Below are 22,880 nucleotides of genomic sequence, written 5' to 3'. Positions count from 1 at the left end.
ACACACACACACACACACACACACACACACACACGCTTACACTTCAGGAATTTAAAGATAGGTCTTTATTTTTGCCAAGAATGAGTTGTTAATTTCGGATACCGTTTGTAAATTTACAAGTGATGTTTTAAAGTCCTTCAACCTAGAAATAAGGAAAGACATAATTATAAATAATTTACAAATCCTCTCAACAAAGAGAACAGTATAAATTTTGAGGGAAAATTCCATTTCCATACTTCATTGTTTACAAGCATAACTGCAGCTTGAGGGTAAGATACAGTACCTGAAGGCATACCCATTTGTATATTTCAAATTTGTACTTTTACCCTTAGCATTTTTGTCATCTACTTGTGTTCCTAAATATTGTGTTTTATATAGTTCTAGTTTTCCTCCATTTTATAATTAATTGCTTATCCAAGTTTTACTCTATTTTCTTCAAAAGATTCTAATTTCAATATGTTTTCACAATAAATCTGATTATGTATTGGATTTCCTTTTCCAACAAGTATATTCCGAATTAATTTTAGCAATCTTTACTTTAATTTTCTAATGAAAACTATCAATGCCTGTCAAATGTCTTAGCCTTGGGATATTGCAGATTTTTTAAAAATGTACTACCAGGTTTCCATATTTAAGTCTAAGTATTTTAATGCCACCTCAGCTTTTAATCCACTAAGATCCTACCAGATGTCAAGTAAAGTGGTCGCTCACTTATGGTCTGCCACTCAGGAATTAATGACTTTTATTGCTACTTAGAATTTGATTAGATAAAATAAATAAATTTATACTTGAGACAAAAAACTTGGAATCTTAAAATTGTAGGCTCTAAATAAGAAATGAAAGAAAGGAGAGATGAGTACAAAATAGCTAAATTTATTGATGGTCTTTCCAAAATGCCCTTTCTCATTCTTAGCCACACATATATTTTTTTTTTTTTTTTTTTTTGAGGAGGGGGAGGGTTTATTCACAAAAAGTTTAAAAAAAAAGGAAGAGGGAGAGGGACATTTAAAGATTCCTGAATCCTAAAACTCAATGTATGTCCAGAGCCTTTCATAATTCAATTACAGTCTTGCCAGATACAGGTGAACTCATTTGAGACAGTTCAAGTAGAATTCTGTGCACATTGTGATCTCAAAATTGCTCTATTAAAGTGTATAACAACTCCATGACTGCTGCTGACAGAGGTTGTCTTTCGTTACTAGTTTCTGAGGACCTTTTGACAGGATGTGATTTAGGTGGCTGTGACATCTCATTGATCCATTTGCTGTCTCTTCCTGGTTGTACTACAACAGCTATGAATTGGTTTTCTTCCCATGACTTCTAATCATCAGTCTAGGGAATTTCTGAGAAGGTTTTGGGTCTGATTCAAATCTTAGCTGTGATTTTGACAATATTCTAAACTACTTGGAATAGCTATCTTTTTTTTAAAAAAAATTAGATAAGCAATTACTTTTATGTATTTATTCATGTATTTTGCAAAGATAAAAGTACTAGATATATTAAAATTATTGGCAAAATTAATATTTGCCTTGAAATACAATTCTTTGGCGTATACAGAACTTATTCAACTTGTGAAAACATGATTCCACATCTCAATTGTATTTTTTAAAAATGCAAATAGAAACAGCAGCATTATTCTTAGGATGTTGTGCTTGGATACAATTATTAAATAACTATTGAATATTAGCCAGAACAAATGTGAAAATATGAATAGTGAAGCTGATAGAGACAGAAATGTAGCCGTTGAGTCTCTGAACAATACTCTCGATTGTTATTAAGCCTGAATACCATAAATAGTTTTAGGTTAATTGCTTCTTGTGGTCCACAAGATATCAGATGAATCACCAGGTCATTGTAGGGTGATGCAATTATAACTGTTGGAGTTGTATTTTTTACAGACTAGAAATCTACAAATCAACACATAACTTCATAGTGTCGGGGCTCTAACCAAATAGTGAATAGCAAAAGCAAACATGGGTAGATTGGTGAGAGAATTAAATAATTGTTAAGTGACATCGCAGCTTGATATTGAAAGCATATTCTGTAGTCCCGTTTGATTTTTGAGTTAGATAAATATTATTAACACATTAAACCAACATTTATTGAACCCCCATCCATGTCAAGCATGAAGTACTGTGACAAGCATAGGCAATGTTCCTGCTTTCTAAATACTCACAGAAAAGATGGGATGAAAGTCCCATAAATATATAATTACATAGGTCATTTTCCATTTCAGAATTATGTTCTAAGGGTTATGAAAAAACAGATAATGAGGCCACAAACATGACCTCATAAGTTTAAGAAGGATTCACAGGGTAGGGGACCCTTGGTCAGATTTTTAAAGGAAGAGAAGGAGGCACCAAAAGGAGAAGAGATGGTAAGAGGTTAAAAGAACAATCTGAGCAAAAGTGGAAGGTCTGATGGGACATGGCTCATTTGGAGCATTTCATGCAGCTTAGAATGCCTGAAACACTTTGCTTTTTAATTTGTATGTGAATAAACATGTAGAGAATAAATGTGTAGACAAGCACTGAATCATGGGGTACTTATAAGCTTTTCTAGTAAGTTAATTCTTAACCTGTAGGAAATGAGAGAAAAAATAATTTCAGTAAGGCAGTGACAGGATCAGATTTGTATTGAGGAAAAAGGCATTGACAGAAATGTAGAGGATTGACAGGACAGTGAACAGACTGGAGGGCGGAAGATCAGCAGCACGCCATTATCATAATTCGCACAAGAGATAGTTTGACCATAAGACACTGTCGATTGAATTGGAGAGAATCAGAGACAGGTGACTATGTTTGAGAAGAAGAGACAAAAATACGGAATGACTCCCAAGAAATTGCCTTGGGCTACTGGATGAGTGACCGTTCTATTAAATAAGATAGGGAATATATTAGGCTCAAGTAAAAAAGGTGATGGCTTATGTTTTGGACAAATTGAATTTAAGATGTCTGTGGGGTAGCTGAGTAAAAATACCCAGTAGGCATTGGGAATATGAGAGTGGTACCAAGAAAAGAGGTCTGGAATATATAGATTTAAAGGTCGTTATTATATTAGTGTTTCTTATAGAGCCCACTGAAAGTAAAATGTGGATGACACAAACTTTTGGAGCTTGCATCCTTGAAGCCATAAATGTGGTTGAGGCCCTCATTCCAAGTATGTAGAATAAGAAGAGAGATTGTTAACTGAAATTTTAAAAAACTTAAGAAATTTAGTCAGAGGGAAACAAATAAAAAACTCCTTCTGTAATTGAGCTTGTAGTCAGTGAAGACAAATATATCACAACCAGAATTAATTTTCAAATATCTTGTCTTCTTCCTAGTATGTTATCCACTTAGTAGACAAATATTTGGTAGGTACTTAAAATGCCAAAGGCACTGTGCTCACTTCACAGCATATAATATTGAATTATAAAATTAAAAGTATGATAGTCGATACATAAAATCATATAGGAAGAAGCAACTCTGGAATCTCATTACAGCTTTTTTGTAAATTATGCACATAACACTACTCTGTGGAAAAGTCAAGGACATCAGAAAAATGGCAAACTGGAGAAATCTGGTTATCTGGCTTAATCCCTTATTCAAAGACGCTATTGTATTAATTTCACTTAATTATTTAACACAACTTTAGTCTGGGGGTTAAAAGAAAACTCCTCTCTTGTTCAGACCGTTTAGAGTTTACTGGGTGAGGCATTGCTCTATTTGCTTCATATAATATTAACTCATGCTCACAAAGGTCCTATGGAGTAGATACCACCATTGTCCCCATTTTACATTTAGAAAAATGGAAACAGCATTGTAAAAGGAGCTTACTTATCTGATGATATCTGATGATATATCCTATATCCCTGCATAAGATATAATAAATGGCTTCAGTGATTGGACTAGGGGAAAAAAATTTCCCATTAAGATCTAAACATATCTAACACATCTCTTTTTCCTATTTGAACCCTTCGCACTTAGTTGCCTGATGCAACTTGTAGTTGCTAATGGCTACTGTTGCTATTATTGTGCAATTAAAACAAACAAACAAACAAACAAACAAACAATTGCCGTTGAGTCCATTCCAAATCTGCGTGACCCCTTGTGTTACAGAGTAGAACTGAGCTCAGAGGGTTTTCTTGGCTAAAGTCTTTATGGAAGCAGATCACCAGGCCTTTCTTCCACAGCAGTGCTGGGTGAATTTGAGCCACCTACCTTTTAGGTTAAAAGTTGAGTGTAAACCATTTGCACCACCCAGAGACTATTGAGTTTGTGTTAAAAATTCCATTAAGAAGTTTAGACAAAACTCTCATCTAAGCTTTAGAAGGGAAAATATAGCTACCCCTAATTAATGGATGATGGTTCAAAGAGATAAAATAACTTATTAAATATTATACAGGTCCTAATGGATCAACGACTCATTCTGTTTTCACTACAACATGTCATAATGCCAAAAGAATACATTCTGTTGACAGCAGATATCCATTAGGAATTAAGGTCTGTTAGTGATAAGTGGAAAATGCATAATTTGACTTTCCTGATTACGGAAGAGTTACCTTAGTAATGATCACTGTTCATGCCATCAGTAGGACACATCTCTGTTCTCTTTACTTGAGGTTAAGGCATGTGTCTGAAGTTTGTCTAAATCACCACTGGATGGTTATTTTTATTTAGCAGTCATATATTTATGTATGTGTATATATATGTATATATAGTTCTTGTTTGTTAGGTACCCTCAAATCAGTTCCGAGTCATAGTGATCCTATGTACAAAAGAAACACTGCCCATCCTGAGCCATCCCCACAATTATTGCAATGTTTGAGCCCATTGTGGCAGTCACAGTGTCAATCCACCTTGTTGAGAGTTTTCCTCTTTTTTGCCAACCCTCTACTTTACCAAGCATGATGTTCCTCCCCACGGACTGCTCCCTCCTGAAAACATGTCCAAAGTACATGAAAGGAAGTCTCGCCACCCTCGCTTCTAAGAAGCATTCTGGCTGTATCTCTTCCAAGACAGATTTGTCTGTTCCACTGGCAGTCCATTGTATATTCAGTCTTCTTTGCCAACACCATAATTCAAAAGCATCAGTTCTTCAGTCTTCCTTATTCATTGTCCAGCTTTTGCATGCATATGAGGCGATTGAAAATACCATGGCTTGGATCAGGGGCACCTTAGTCCTCAAAGTGACATCTTTGATTTTTAGCACTTTAAAGAGATCTTTTGCAGCAGATTTGCCCAATATATTCCATTGTTGAATCTCTTGACTGTTGCTTCCATGGGCATTGATTGTAGATCCAAGTAAAATTAAATCCTTGGCAACTTCAATCTTTTCTCCGTGTATCATGATGTTACTTATTGGTCCAGTTGTGAAGATTTTTGTTTTCTTTATGTTAAGGTGTAATCCATACTGAAGGCTGTAGTCTTTGATCTTCATATGTAAGTGCTTCAGTCCTCTTCACTTTTAGCAAGCAAGGTTGTGTCATCTGCACATGACAATTTGTTAACCAGTCTTTTTCCAATCCTGAATCCCTCTTCTTCTTCATATAGTCCAGCTTCTCAGATTATTTGCTCAGCATACAGATTGAATAAGTATGGTGAAAGGAAACAATCATGACGAACAAACTTCCCAGTCCCAAATCACTCAGTCTCCTCTTGTTCTGTTCAAATGACTACCTCTTACTCTATGTACAGGTTCCACATGAGCACAATTAAGTGTTCTGGAGTTCCCATTCTTCGCAATGTTATCCATAATTTGTTATGACCCATATAGTAGAATGCCTTTTCCAAGTCAATAAAACACAAGTAAACATCTTTCTGGTATTCTCTGCTTTCAGCCACGGTCCATCTGACATCGGCAATGATATCCCTCATTCCATGTCCTCTTCTGAATGCAGCTTGCATTTTTGACAGTTCCTTGTCAATGTACTTGCTGCAACCACTTTTGAATTATCTTCAGCAAAATTTTATTTGCATGTTATGTTAATGATATTTTTCAATAATTTCTGCATTCTGTTGTATCACCTTTGTTTGGAATGAGCACAGATATAGATCTCTTCCAGCTGGCTGGTCAGGTAGTTGTCTTCCAATTTTCTTGGCATAGACGAATGAGTGCTTCCATCTGTTTGTTGAAACATCTCAGTTGGTATCACATCAGTTCCTGTTGCCTTGTTTTTCATCAATACCTTCAGTTCAGCTTCGATTTTTTCCTTCAACACCATCAGTTCTTGATCATATGCTACCTTCTGAAATGTTTGAACCCTGACCATTTTTTTTAATTCAGTGACTCTGTGTATTCCTTCCACCTTTTTTTGATGCTGCCTGTGTCATTCAATATTTCCACAACAGAATTCTTCAATACTATAACTGGAGGCTTGAATTTTTTCTTCTATTCTTTCAGCTTAAGAAATGTTGAGCATGTTCTTGCCTTTTGGTTTTCTAACTCCAGGTCTTTAAACATTTCATTGTAGTACTTTACTTTGTCATCTTGAGCTGCCCTTTTTCAGTTTTTCTACTTCATCATTTCTTCCATTCGCATTAGCTACTCTATGTTCAACAGCAAGTTTCAGAGTCTCTTCTGAAATCCATTTTTGTCTTTTCTTTCTTTCCTGTTTTTTTTTAATGACCTTTTGCTTTCTTCATGTATGGTGTCCCTGGTGTCATGCCACAACTCTTCTGTTCTTCGGTCATTAGTATCCAATGCATCAAACCTATTCTTGAGATGGTCTCTAATTTCGGGTGGGATATATTCAAAGTCATACTTTGGCTCTCATGGACTTGTTTAAATTTTCTTAATCTTCAACGTGAACTTGCACATGAACCATTGATAGTATGTTCTACAATCGGTCCCCGGCCTTGTTCTGACTGATGATATTGAGTGTCTCCATTGTCTCTTTCCACAGATGTATTCAATTTGATTACTGTGTTTTCCATCCCGCAAGGTTCACGTGTATAATCACCATTTATGTTTTTGAAAAAATGTATTTTAATGAAGAAGTCATTGGTCTTACAAAACTCTATCATGTGATCTCCAGTGTTGTTTCAATCACCAAGGCCATGTTTTCCAACTATGGATATTTCCTTGTTTCCAATTTACAGTCCAATCTCCAGTAATTATCAATGCATCTTGATTGCATGTTTGATCAATTTCAGACTTTTGATCAATTTCAACTCTTTAAGAGTTGGTAAAAATCTTCAATTTCTTCATCTTTGACATTAGTGGTTGGTGTATAAATTTGGATAATAGTCATATTAACTTTTCTTCCTTGTAGGTGTTTGGATATTATCCTATCACTGACAGCATTGTACTTCAGGATTGACCTTGAAATGTTATTTTGGATGATGAATGCCATACCATTTCTCTTCAATCTGCCGTTCCTGGCATGGTAGACTACATGATTGTCTGATTCAAAATGGCTAATACCAGTCTATTTCAGCTCACTAATGCCTAGCATATCAACCTTTATGTGTTCCATTTCATTTTTGATGACTTCCAATTTTCCTAGATTCATACTTCCTACATTCCACATTCTGAATATTAATGGATGTTTGCAGCTCTTTCTTCTCGTTTTCAGTTGTGCCACATTAGCAAATGAAGGTCTTTACTCCTTTCACATCATTGAGGTTGACTCTAATTTTAGGTGCTAGCTCTTCCCTAGTTATCTTTTAAGTGTCTTTCTACCTAAGGGGATCATCTTCAGGCACTATATTAGACAATGTTCTGCTGTTCTTTATAAGGTTTTCACTGGTCAATTTTTTTTGGAAGTAGACTGCCAGGTTCTTCTTCCTAGTCTGTTATAACCTGGAAGCTTCACTGAAACCTGTCCAAAATGGCTTATCTTACTGATATTTGAAATACTAGTGGCATAGCTTCTAGCATCACAGCAACACACAAGCCACCACAGTACAAAAAACTGACAAATGAGTGGTACATACAACTGCTAAACACACACACACCCACACACACACACACAATTAAGAAATAAAGATTTTGATTCTATAATCCAAATTTTTTGGATTCTACATCCAAATTTTTACTTAATGAAGTTGATGCTCACTATTCAAATATTATAATCACTGAATTTGAAACGTAATACTATCATAACTTTCATTCTTTCTAGCAGATCCATAAAACAGAAAAGTCGCACCTTCTATCCATAGTGTACACACATACACGTGCAAGCACACACACTCCTATACCATATATTCATATAAATATACACACATATACTCAATAAGAAGCAGAGAGAAAGGCTGAGGGCAAGAGAGTTGCTTACCTTGCCAACTACTGAAGGAAAATTTGTGCTTCTTATTTAGGAATAGTGCAAAAGACCAATTCAGCTATGTGAAAATACTGCAAACATATTTCTAAGGCCAGTCGGTCCCTGAGGTGATTTTCTAAGAACATGCTGATCATTTAAGTTGATATTGCTTGTGGAAAGCTTTAACTTATGTATTCAATTGATTTTCAGGTTAAAAGCATCTGCCTAAATGATCTGGATGTCAAAACCCAGAATATGGAGTGAATATTATTTTAGTGGTTGTGAGGGTAACACAGATTTTGACCTTATCTGCACCATAGTATTCTAATTGTTGTGTCATCAGTTCGCAAATGAAGACAGGCACACTTCCAACCTTGTCAGGGCCAGCTGTAATATAAGCCAAAGGTGCTGGAAGTCACAATTCTTCAGTAAAACTCTTTCTTTTATAGGTTTTCGTCCTGATTGTCAACACCAGAGATACAAATCAGATTAGAGAAAAATCTTTCAGGCAACTTCCCTTCATAAAACTTTCCTATTTATAACTGGGACTCTTTAACATGGAATTTCTCTATGTACACATTGATAAACACGAGGACATGACTCACTACACACTTTGTGTGGCATAATAGCAAGCTTTAAAAAAATGAACAAAAAATTTGAGCTACCGATGGAATATGAAGAAAGATCATTTGGCACATAAGATCAGTCACAGGATTTAACTCATTTAAAGAATAAAAATAAATCTTTAAGGGAAGAATGTCTCTGGGACAGAATTCTTAGAAAAGGATTTGACTAGGTGAACTAATCTTTCATATCTAATTTCTTAGATTATATGACAAATGCATAATTAAAATGATGTATAATTACATAATGTACGGTATAATTCAAATTATGTATAATTACAATTACATGTGTGTAATTATAATTATGTATAATTAACTAATTATAATAACACTCGTATTTCTGAGACATGCATCAACGCAAGTATATCAAATAATATTTTCTTTCATGGGAAAAGGAAAATGTAGCTTAAATCTTTCAAGATTCCTTTCTAGCTATTACATTTGCTGAATCAGTGAATGGAACAGTGAAGCTTTACATGTGTATTTCGAAGACGAGTGTGTAGTGTGCTGTGTCAAAAAGAATTACAGAACTCCTCCTATTTTCAGGATTAATATGAAATATATTCTTCAGTATATACTAATCTTAAATATTTCCTTCATAACTGGAATTATATGTTTTAATCTATTCATATTATAAAAAAAAAAAAAAAATCCATTGCGATTGAGTTGAACTGCCACGTAGGGTTTCCAAGGAGCAGCTTGTGGATTTGAGCTGCCAACCTTTTGGTAAGCAGCCAAGCTCTTAACCACTGCACCAACAGGGCTCCATTCATGGGATATTTAGCAGAAATATTAAAATACAAGGGTTGATCATACATACTTTTATTCAGTTTCATAGACTGGAATCATTGGGGCTTTCCATTTTCCAGTTCCCTTGTCTACACTAGTTCCACAACCTGATTCAAATTATTGTTGCTTTCTAAGGCTCATGTTTATCCCTGGCATTTGAGAGTAAACGAAAACTGACTATTAATCACTGCTACCTTTCAAGATCTTGGGCATAATGGATGGGCTCATTGATTATCTCTTTTTACACAGGCCCACTGCAGCCAGCACAGTCCATCTTATTCTCATATGTCCAATTCTTTTAAGTTTGCATCATGACTATGTAATCTTGAAAGGTAAGAATGCTCAAAAACTGTCAGCCTGGTCTTGAAGGTTTTTAATTGTATAATATCTGTGAGCTTTGTATTTTATCTGTTTGAAATAATATAAAATTCATAATAAATAAAATTTAGTGTTTATATAATTGTCTTAGGCTGGGTTCTCTAGAGAAGCAAAACTAGTAAACTGTATAAATATATATAGAGAGAGATTTATATCAAGGAAACAGCTTACATGATTGTAGAGGCTAGAACGTCCCAAGTCCATGGATCAGGGTAGAGGCTTCTCCCAATTCATGGAGTCGCAGAAGCTGGTGAGCCCCAGATCAGCAGGTCGGAGAGCAGGGCTCCCGCTCACAGGCTGTGAAAGTTGACGAATTCCAAGATCCGCAGGCAAGACCGCAAGGTTTCTCCTGATTCATGTAGCTGCAGGGGCTGGCAGACACAAGATCGTCAGGTCAGAGAGCAGGGCTCTGCTCACAGGCTGTAAAGATTGACGAGTCCCCAGTTTGGCGGATAAGCTGACAGCTCAAGTCCCAAGAACCAGAGGTGAAACGACAGGCAGCAGCCGCAGGATCCAGAGAGAGCAAACAGCCAGAACGTCTGCTTATAGTATAGATGCCGGCCACATCCCCAAGGAAACTCCCTTTCATCTGATTGGCTACTCACAGTATATTCAGTCATGGGAATGATCACATATAAACACTGAGAATCATGACCCAGCCAAGTTAACACACAATCTTAACCATCACAATAATGATTGTGATTTGGCTCAAAATAGGTCATGACTTTGAAATGACACACTGCACAGGAGTGGGGACCGAATAAGTGAGGGTACAGATTAAACAAGATAGGTAATTATTTTGGAAACTGGTTAATGGGTACATGAGGATTCTTATACTACCATACTTATTTTTGTGTTCTTTTGAAATATTCTATAAAAATAAGATACAAATATTCTATAATAATAAGACATTAAACATAAAAACACAGACGAGGATAACACTGTATACAGCAGAATGACTGGATGAAGTGCAATAGGAAGACTCAGACCTGTTGAGGGGAGTATATATTTGTAAAACCTCTTTGGAAAACTCTTGGCAGTATATTCTAAAGCTGGACATATATGTATTTAATTATGAACTGTAAATTTTACTACTCAAAAATATGCAACAAAAGGCACGTATAAGAATGTAGCAGAATTGTCTTTAACACTCCAAACTGAAAAAGAGTCCAAATGTCCACGTACAATGGAGTAAATAAATTCATAAATATATTAATAAAAATGGATTATTATTCAGCTAGGGTGATGAATGACAACTACATTGTATAGCATGGAGTAATTACACAAACAAAGGTTGAGTGGAAGAAGCCAGAAATAAAAGAATATGTAGTGTGATTCCAATTTCGTGACATTCAGACAATATATCAGGTATAATAAATCAGATCTTTTTTTTTCTTCTTATTTTATACCTTCTTTTAAAATTCAAACCCAAACCAATGATGTTCTTAAGGTTCAGCCACAAACTTCTGGTTTGTGCAATTGATTCAATGGAGTTGACAGTTTACTTTCACTAATGCTGGAAAAACTGGAAGAAGATTATATTGTATTAATTCTTTTTGTTTTGTTTTTATTTTATTTTTTAAGAATTCAGTGAGAATATAAAAGATATATGAAATAGGGTGTGAGATACGTGGACTGAAATTTTAAAAAGTCCAGGGAAATGATACAAATTTGAGAATAATTGGCATACCATTGACATGAAACATGGGAAATGGTGAAGTTACTGTGTGGAAAGGAAGTCAAGTTTCTAGTCATAAGAAGGCTTTCGTGGAAGGTAGACCGACATGTGGCCAGTGAGATTTGAAAAAATCTAGAGAATCTGATGCCGCCTGAGGCTGGCTTCATGGACATGAAACTTGCACAGTAACACAGGGCCCCACATTTGGTTTAATCCTTTGCTATCATGTTTTGAAATTATTAATAATTTATGGGCAAGGGGTTCAATCTTTTTATTTTGCACTAGGCTCTGTGAAGTATGTAACTGGTCCTGGTACCACCAAAGCTAAGAGGAAACAGATTTCTCAAAAGGGCAGAATGCCAATAGATCTTTTCTAGATGTGTTTTGGCAAATGTCTTTTGTTTTTGACAACATGGAAATCATTAACGACTTTAGCAATATACATTTAAGTGGATATTTTAGAGGACGAATCAAGAATGGAATGAATTGTAACATGGATTTTAGTTGAGAAAGTCAAAATAGTGAATGGCAAATATTTTAATGAAACTTTCCTGTAAAGAGAGGAGAGTGGAAAGAGAAAAGAGAAAGAAAGATTATGTGACCACAGGATGAAAAAAATACAGGGTCAGAAAAGGATTTTTGTCATCTGTATATATAATACGTATATATATTATATATATGCATATACATATGTGTATGTTTATACACACTACATATGTACAGAAATATATATAGAATATATAATAAATATATACTTGTATATTTATAATAAATATATACTTATATATTTATAATAAATATATATTTATAAATATTATAAATAAATAGAGAGCCTTGATGGTGCAGTGGTTAAAGCTTTCAGCTGTTAACCTAAAGGTCGGTTGTTCCAACCTACCAGGCGTTCTGTGGGAGAAAGATGTGGCAGTCTGCTTCCCATGAAGATTACAGCCTTGGAAACCCTATGGGGCAGTTCTATTGTATCCTGTAGGGTCTCTATGAGGCCGAATTGACTTGATGGTAGTGGGTTTGGTTTTATAAATATATGCATACTATATATAGAATATAAATAAAAATAGTATTTATATTCTATATATAGTATGCATATATATATATATGGCATGTTAGCATGTGCTGAGTATGACTTCCATAGAGAGGCAGAGTCTGAAGATACAGATGGAATGACATTTGTAGCACATGTGGAAAAGTTGGCTGTTGAGTGCAGAAAATCCATTTACTCGTTTAAACAAAAGCAAATAGACAGGGACATGCAAATTGAGGTAGAATTTTAGATGTGGCAGTGGACAAATGACATAATTCCAATATGACAGCCTGCAGGGTACCAGGTTATTAGTTTATAGGGGTAGAGTGGCGAAATGTTGAGAAAAATCTAGAAGACATAACAATTGTCATATTGCTGGGATTTAGGTACTTCTCTACCTGATCAGGGAAACTCTGGCAGCCTAGGGTGGTTAAGAGTTCCGCTGCTAACCAAAAGACTGGCAGTTTGAATCCACCAGGTGCTCCTTGGGAGCCCTATGGGGCAGTTCTGCTCTGTCCTATAAGGGTCGCAGTAAGTTGGAATCGACTCGACAGCAGCGAGTTTGGTTTGGTTTTTGGTTTCTACATGATCAGAGGGAGGAGAAGAGCAAAGCCAAAGCTGATCTTTAGAGCATCTTTGTTCAAATTATAGACAGTAACCTTTTGGGTAATAAAGTGCTCAGGGCACCAGACTTAGTAAGAATTTCTAGGGCATACTTGTCCAGCCCATAAGTAAGCTCTTACACTCATCACTTTTCCCCTGATCATCAATATAATAAAATTGACTAGGTCTTGGTGGTCACAGTTTTGCACACCATCCTATAACTTCGTCTATCCTTCAGCGTGGCATGCAATGATAAATGTTTTCTTTTTTCAACTTAACTAGGGCAAGGAGAAGCCATTCTTATATTTGAAACAAAGCCTTCTACTTATTATTGAGGAATTTTTAAGGTATATTTATACCTTCCCTTTGTGCTTATGGTACAATGACTTCTACCTTGCAAAAATATATTGATATATTTCTCTACTTTATGGCTTGAGGTAGAAGGATCTTTGCAGAATAATCTTATATTAAATAAAAAAAAACAAAACCTGTTGCTGTTGAGTCAATTCTGACTCATAGTGACCCTATAGGACAGAGTAGAACTGCCCCATAGCATTTCCAAGGGGCAGCTGGTGGATTCAGACTGCTGACCTTTTGGTTAGCAGTGATAGCTCTTAACCACTGTGCAACCAGGGCTCCAGAAAATCTTATATATGTGACCTTTATATATACTTTACGTTGGTTATAGTTACTACACTATTTACAGTGTCCCATTTTGCTGATTCTGTCCTTAGACTCAGAATAGTTCCTGTCTTCACTGTTTATGCAATGTGCTATTTAAAGAAATACTTCAATTGGAGATTTAAAAAAATCATCCACTCTTTTTTTCCCTCAGCACTTCCATAAAATGACTGATTAAAATTAGTCATTGCTATAAGTAGCATTAGTATCTGGCATCTTCCAGAACTTCAAAATAAAAGTTCCAAGAAAAATCATTAAAATCAGACTGCTGGCTTTCTACTGATTATTTATAAGACATGGAAGAAGATTAATAGCTAAAACGAGTTATCTGACATTCAGTTCCATCTACGCATACTTAAAATGAGCTCCTGCTCCAAAGTGTGGACATCATAATTGACATGATATGATCCTGCACTTGAAGCGTTAAATCAGTTTACCAATCAACTTCTTTTGCTTTATTATATTTAAATTGGTTTATTTTAAAATAGATGTTTATCCACACCATATATTTACAACTCCTGCTCCATAACAAATATAAGCAGGGAATTACAGTATTTTAAAGAAGATACTTATTGTTTTGCTTGCTTATTATCAGAATTCTACTGGCTATGTGAAGGTCATTACATTTCTTGAATTTCTTTCTTCTCACTTCTTTACTTTCATTACTTAATCAACGCACTTGATTCATTTCATACCACATTTTTTTCAAATAAATGCCATTATTCTGCACATCTCCTACCCACTTTTTGATTAAGGACATCTTTTTTCACTCAACTTATATATCTTTCTGGATAACATTTGGAAAATTATAGTATGGAAGGCTGAACTTTAGTAGCACATACAGTATTGAGTGTATACTGAGAAGAATTTATTGTGGCAATGAAAATTACTAAATAATTTACCTGATTACAATTAATTGATATGGAGGAATCAGAGGAACATACCAAATGCATTATTCTTCTTGCTTCAAAAGTGTAACTCTATAAGCATTAAGAAAAAATCATCAATTTCATTGGCAAAGAAATTAAATGTCCTTGAAATCATATATCCCTCACTGGAGTTCAACTCACTTGACACATTGTTAGTATATCACATAATTAAATGGAAACACAAGTACCAGATCTTTAAAACAACTTTGGATAATAGATTCGTGGAGTATGTATAAAACATCAAGTTCATAAAGTAGAAAATAAACAAGTACTTCAAGGAAAGGAAGGATAATATGTGAGACAAGGTGTTATCTGCCAAGTAATCTGCATTTTGTAGTCAATTGTCAAACATGATTAATTGTGAGTTCAGAGAACAGCCAGCGCACGGTGGCCTTTGTTAGATCCAGAAATTTCCTATGCCCTTCAGTGACAGCTTGAATGAACCTGCTTACGTATTTGACTTCTTCTGCATTGCATTCACTTATTTTTTTATTGAGCTTTTGGTGAAAGTTTACACAGCAGGTTAGGTTACCATCTGACAATTTCTGCACAAATTGTTGAGTAACATTAGTTACATTTACCACAATGTGTCAACATTATTTTTGTGTTCTGTTTATCCCATTTTCAGTACTCTAGTTTCCTTGCCCCTTTATCTTCTCGTCTTTGCTTTTGAGTAATTGTTGACCTTTTGGTCTCATACTGATGGTTTTTAAGTAGAACACCAACTTTATGGGTAATAACCTTTATTTTTTTGTGCCACTCTGCTGTTTCGCCTAAGGGTAATCTCAGGGGATAAGCTTGGTTCTAGGTTTAAAAAATATCTCGGGGCAATAGTCTCAGGGAGCCCTCTGTTCTCTTCTGTTTGAGTTTGTCTGGATTTTTCTTTTTAATAAGAATTTGAGTTCTGCTCCACAGTTTTCTCCCATTCTATACAGGACCTTCTACGTGACTCTGTCAGAATGGTCTGTGGTGGTAACTGGGCACCATCTAGTCCTTCTGGTCTCAGGGTAGATGAGGTTGTGGCTCATGTAGACTTGTTTCTTCTCTGAGCTTTTGGTTACCTTCTTACAGTTTTGCTCCTTGTAAATAGAGACCTGTAATAGTATCTTAGATGGCCACTTATAAGCTTTTAAGACCACAGATCCTCTCACTTCCCTAGGATGCAGATCATTATTTCTGTGAACTATGTTATGCCAATTGACTGAGCTGTGTCATGAGACTATGGTCCTGAGCTTTCAAACTCAGAAAATCAATCTTGGAAGGTGTTTGCTTATGTCTGTGGAGCATCTGTATTTATGTCTTCAATGAATATACATGCCTGCACCCACATATTTATATTTACACGTACCAAAAACACTTCTGGAGCCCTGGTTGCACAGTGGTTAAGCATTAGGCTGCTAATCAAAAGATGGGTGGTTTTCTAACCCACCAGCCACTCCTTGGAAACCTTATGGGGCAATTCTACTCTGTCGACTCTATGGGGCAGTATATACTTAGGAGTGGGATTGATGGATCTTACACAAAACATAACCAGTTGTTGCTGAGTCAATTCCGACTTATAGTGACCCTGTAGGACAGAGTAGAACTGCCCCATAGGGTTTCCAAGGAGCAGCTGGTAGATGCAAACTGCAGATCTTTTGGTTAGCAGCCAAGCTCTTAACCACTGTGAGTTCATTTCTAGTTTTTGAGCAAGCTTCACACTGTTTTCAATAGTGGTCGTACCATTTTACAGTCCCACCAGCAAAGGATAAGGTTCCTATCTCCCCACATCCTCACCAACATTTGTTGTTACCTATTTTTTTATCAGTACCATTTTAGTGAAGGTAAGATGATATCTCATTGTAGTTTAAATTTGCATCTCTCTAATGGTTAATGGTTGTGAACATCTTTTCATATGTTTGTTGGCTGCTTACATGTCCTCTTTGCTGAAAGTTCTGTTCATGTCCTTTGCCTATTTTCTGATTGGGTTGTATGTTTGTTTTGTTTTGTTGTTGAGTTGTTGTGCTTTTCTATAGATTTTAGAGATTAGACCCTTATTGTTGCTGTTGTTGTTGTTAGGTGCCATGGAGTCGATTCTGACTCATAGCAACTCTAGAAGATTCTTATCAGGACATTTCTGAAGATTTTTTTCCCAATCTGTAGATTGCCTATTTACTCTTTTAATAAAGTCTTTTGATAAGCTTATATTTTTTTAATTTTTAAGAGGTCTCATTTACCTAGTTTGTCTTCTTCCATTCATGCATTTGTTGTGATGTTTGTTATCCTATTTTTACAAAAAGATTGGATTCCATTGTTTTCTCTGTATGTTTTCTTCCCGTAATTTTATGGTTTTAGGTTTAACATTTAGTTCTTTGATCCATTTTAAGTTAATTTTTGTGTATGCTGTGAGGTATGGGTTCTGTGTCATTTTTCTGCATGTGGATATCCAGTTCAGCCAGCATCATTTATTAGAGATTCTGTTTTTGCCCCACTGAATGAACTTTGACTACTTGTTGAAAATAGATAGTTGAGTTTAATCCTGAGTCCTCAGTTCTATTCCAATGGTCTATGTGTCTATAGTTGAATCAATATGAGGCTGTTTTGATTAAGTGACTGTGTAGTATGTTTTGAAATCACAAATCTAGGGATTTGTCCATTTCAGCTAGGTTTTCAAATTTGTTGAAATATAATTTTTTGTAGTAATCAGTTATGATCTTTATTGCTGTTGGAGCTGTCTCGAAGTCATCAATTTCATTTTTTGATTTGGTTATTTGCCTCTTCTGGTTTTTTTCTTTTGTCGCTGTATCCAGTGATTTGTCTACTTTATTGATCCTTTCAAATAATCAACTTCTGGTTTTGTTGATCCTTTCTATTGTTTCTCTATTTCATTTATTTCCACACTGATCTTGATTATTTCCTTTTTTTCTGTTAACTTTTCTCTTCTTTTGCTCTTCCTTTTCTTTTTGTTCAAGTTGTTGGTTTAAGTTAATGACTTTCAATCTTTCTTCTTTTGTATTGCAGGCATTTATTGCTATGAATTTCCCTCTGAGTACTGCTTTTGCTGTGTCCCAAAGGCTTTGATATATTGTGTTTTCATTTTCTTTTGATTCTTGGAATTTTTTAGATTCACTTTTGATTTCTTCTATGACCTAATAGTTTTTTAATAGTGTATTATTTAGTTTCCATGTATTTATTTATTTTTCCTGTTGTTGATTTCTAGCTTCATACCGTTATGATCAGAGAAGATGCTCTGTATGATTTCAGTCTTTTTATTTCAGTATTTTTATTTATTTATTTTATTTATTTATTTTTTATTTTTTATTCAGTATTTTTATTTGTTGAGACTTGTTCTGTGTCCTTGCATACAGTCTATTCTAGAAAATGATCGATATGCACTGGAGAAGAATGTGTATTGTTTTGATGCTCGGTAGAATGTTCTATATATGACCATTAGGTCCAATTGGCTTATGGTTTTATTTAAGTTCTCAATGTCCTCAGCAATCTTTTTAAAAAATATTTTGTCTAGAATTGAAAATGTTGTGTTGAAGTCTGCTGCTATTATTGTAGAGTTATCTATTTCTCCTTTCATATTAATCAGTATTTGTTCCATGTATTATGGTGCATTGCTGTTAGGTGCATATATATTTATAACTGTTATGTCTTCTTGCTGGATTGACCCTTTTGTTATTATGTAATATCCTTCTTTATCTCCTCTAATGGACTTTGATTTAAAGTCTATTCTACCTGATATCAGTATGGCTACCCCTTCCTTTTTTTGTTCACTGGTTACATGGAAAATTTTTCTCCATCCTTTTATTTTCAGTCTGTTTGTGTCCTTATGTCTAAGGTGTGTCATTGTAGACAGCAAAAGGATGGATCATGTATTTTTATCCATTCTGCCAATCTCTGCCTTTTGCATGGGGTATTTAGACCATTTACATTTCAGGTTATTACTGAAAACAAAGTGTCTATACCAGTCATTTTGCTATTTGTTTTTTGAATGTTTCACATCTTCTTTGATTTTTTATTCTGATTTTTCTGTTTTTGTTTGTATTTGGCTGCTTTCTTGTGATGAGCTTTTTGCTTTCTTCCTTCTCTTATTCTGAATGTTTTGTTCTTGCTTATTTCTTAGTGGTTGTCACATATATTACTTTACACAACTTATAATTTCAACAATGTTTAACATATGAACAATAGTTAATGTACAGCCTTAACATAATAAATCTATTCCTGATATGCTCCTTCCTCCTTTATTTCTGTTGGTGTGTTTCCATTAACATTGATATGCAACCTATATCCGATAGTTTACTTTGTACTTATATCTTACAAACTTGACAGATTGTTTGTGGAATTTAATCATTGAGTTTATTTTCTGTAAATATTATATACTTGGTCCTTATGATTACCTATATTGTTTCATTTTTTTGGCGGTCTCTCTCTCTCTTATTTATTTCCCATGTATAGATACAAATTTTTTTTTTAATGTTCTTGCCTTTCCATTTGGAATACTCCCTTGAGTAATACTTGCAAAGCTGGTCTGGTAGTGGCAAATTCCCACAGCTTCTGTTTGTTAGGGAATGTCTTGATTTCTCCCTCATTTTTAAATGACAACTTTTCTGGGTAAAGAATTCTTGGTTGGCAATTGTTTTCATTCAGTATTTTATATATGTCACTCCATTGTCTTCTGGCCTCTAGAGTTTCTGGGGAGAAATACACACTGATTCTTATGAAAGACCCTTGTTATATGTCTTAGTTATCTAGAGCCAGTATAACAGAAATACCACAAGTATATGGTTTTAACAAACAGAAATTTATTTCTTCACAGTTTAGGAGGCTAGAAGTTCGAATTCAGGGTGCCAGCTCTAGGGGAAGGCTTTCTGTATCTGTTGGCTCTAGAAAAGGGTCCTTGTCTCTTCAGCTTGTTTCCTGGTTCCTTGGAGATCTCCATGTGTCTTGGCATCAGTTTTCCCATATCTCTGCTTCTTTTGCTTGCTTGTTTAAGCTCTGTTATACTGTTAATATCTCAGAAGGATTTGACTCAAGATACATCCTAATGCTGCCTCATTAACATAATAAACATAACCTAATCCTCAACAACATAACTTTATCTTGCCTCATTAACATAAAAGACAACTCAGTCACGAAAGGGATTATAACCACAGGCAGATGTTAAGACTTACAACACATATTTTGGGGGAACACAATTCAATCCCTAACATTCCACCATTTGCCACCCAAATATTCATGTCATTGCCACATATAAAATACATCACTCCACCACATCATCCTAAAAGTCTTAAATCAACTCCGAGTTCAAATTATCATCTTCTGAATCATCTAAGTCCAATATGGGTGAGACTTTAGGCATATTCCATCCTGGGGCAAAATTCCTCTTCATCTGTGAACCTGTGGAATCTAGCCTACAAGTTATCTGTTTTCAAAGTACAATGGTGGAACAGGCACAAGGTAGACATCTCCCTTACAAATGGAAGAAATTGGAGGGAAATTAGGGGTATCTGGAACCAGCAAGACCAAAACCCAGCAGAAAAAATTACATTAGCTCTCAAGGCTTGAAAATAATCCTCTGTTCTCTGAGATCATTAAGGCAATAGACCTGCCCTCCTGACCTCTGGATTCTAGGTGGAGACCTCTTGGCCCTGGGCTTCAGCTCCTCCTTCCAGGTCTACTGGGACACCAAATTTGCTCCTTCGACTCTGGGTGGCCCCGTTCTCCTAGTCCACCTGAGTGGCAACCCTCGGCCCTGGCAGGCCCCATTCTTTGGCCCTTTGGTCATGGCAACCTCGCCTCCTCAGTGTTGAGTGGTGGCCCCATCCCGTTGGCACACCTTAATGGCAGCCTCACACTCCAGAAACTAGTTGGTTATCACCTGACTTTTCAAAATCTTGGAGGTTGTGGTCCCACCCTTTGAGGTCCAGGAGACTGTGGCCCCACCCTTTTAAACCAAGAACTCCCTGCTTCCTGTGTTCCTTCCAACCATTCTGATGATCTCCAAGCTGCTCCCAGAATAGTTCTTTTCTTTTCTTGGAGGACAACAGATTTAGCCTGTTTCTTGCCCGTAGAAATCCAACAGGCAGAACGCGTTCTTTCCTTTCATTCTTTCTCTGTCTCCTTTAGTCTAAGCTGATGGATGTTCTACTGTGGTAGTCGGTTGGATCCATCACTCATAGACTTAATCTCTTTAATAAAAATTGTGTAGCCATGTCCTTGGTGAAAATTCTAGGACATGTATCCTTAGTTTGTACAACAGAATTTTCCAAATCTTTAAGTTTTGTTTCCATTTTGCATAGTTCATTTTTAAGTCCATCTCTTTTCTCTCACATTTTACTATAAGCAGCAAGGAGAAATCATATGGCCCCTTTAAGATCTTGCTTAGAAATCTCATCAGCCAGATATCCAAGTTTATCACTTTCAAGTTCTACCTTCCACAAAACATTTGAACATAATTCAGGTAAGTTCTTTGCTACTGCATAAAGAGCATTACCCTTTCCCATGGTCCAATCATATGTTTATCATTTTCTTTTAAAGCCTCACCAGAAGCACATCTAATCTCCCCATTTCTAGCAGCATTCTGGTGCTGGCTCCCTATGTATTCTCTAAGATGATGAAGACTTTCTCTATAGCTCTCCTCATTTCCTTCAGAGCCCTCCTTAGAATCACCTTTGACATCCATAATTCTATCTACAGTCTCTTCAAGGCAATTTAGACTTTCACTATTAGGCAACTTAAAACTCTTCCAGCCCCTACTCATTACCAATTCCAAAACCACTTCCATATTTTAGGTATCTGTTAGAGCAGCACCCCATTCCTGGTACAAAATTCTGTCTTAGTTATCTAGTGCTACTATAACAGAAATACCACAAATAGGTGGCTTTAACAAACAGAAATTTACTTCCTCACACTTTAGGAGGCTGGAAGTCCAAATTCAGCGTCCCAGCTCCAGGGGAAGCCTTTCTCTCTCTATTGCCTCTAGAGGAAGGTCCTTGTCTCTTCAGCTTGTTTCCTGGTTCCTTGGAGATCTCCAAGTGCCTTGGCGTCAATCTCCCCCATCTCTGCTTCTTTTGCTTGTTTGTTTAATCTCTGTCATATCTCAAAAGATATTGACTCATGATATACCCTAGTCCTGCATCACGAACATAATAAACATAACCTAATCCTGCCTTATTACCATAACAAACACAACTCATTCACAAATGGGATTATAGCCACAGGCAGAGGTTAGGATTTACAACACATTTTTGGGGGACATAATTCAGTCTGTAACAGTAGGTTATATCACATTTTTCTCTTCTGCTTCCAGAATGCCGGTGTTCAGTTTTCAAGAATTTTATTAGGATATGGTGCGGAGTTGTTCTTTTTGTTTCTCTTCTGATTGGAGTTCATGTAGCTTTCTGTATTTGCAGGTGTGCGTTTCTGTTCATATCTGAGAAATTATCCCTGATTATATCTTGGAAAACTGTTTCTTTGCTATTATTGTTGTCATGGTCCTCTGGGATTCCAATAATTCTAACGTTAGAATTGTTAATCAAATCCTATATTTATATTTCCTTTTGGTTTATTTGCTTTTCTTTTTTCTTTTCTCTTGTTTCTCTCAAGACTTGATAAATTCAGTTATTTTGTCTTCTAGTTCATTTATTCTATTTTCTGTCTGTCCAACTATGTTGTTGAGTGTTTCTCTTGCTTTTTCTAATTTAGTTGCTTTTTTTTCATCTCCAGTAGTTCTCTATGGTTGTTGTTGTTGTTGTTGTTGTTTTGTTTGTTTGATGTTTTCAGTTTTCTTGTTGGGTCTCTGTTTCCTTTCCTACATTTGTTTCCTCGTCTCTACTAATTCATTTTCTATTCTTTTTTTTTTTTTTTTTGCTTTCTTTAAACATATTTAGCACCATAGTTTGTAAATTATCAGTTATTAACATTAGTC

This window comes from Trichechus manatus, unplaced genomic scaffold, assembly GCF_000243295.1.
Source record: "Trichechus manatus latirostris isolate Lorelei unplaced genomic scaffold, TriManLat1.0 scaffold00013, whole genome shotgun sequence".
In the NCBI taxonomy this organism is placed as follows: Eukaryota; Metazoa; Chordata; class Mammalia; order Sirenia; family Trichechidae; genus Trichechus; species Trichechus manatus.
The sequence above is the reverse complement of the archived record's forward strand: the minus strand, read 5'-3'. Positions refer to the sequence as shown.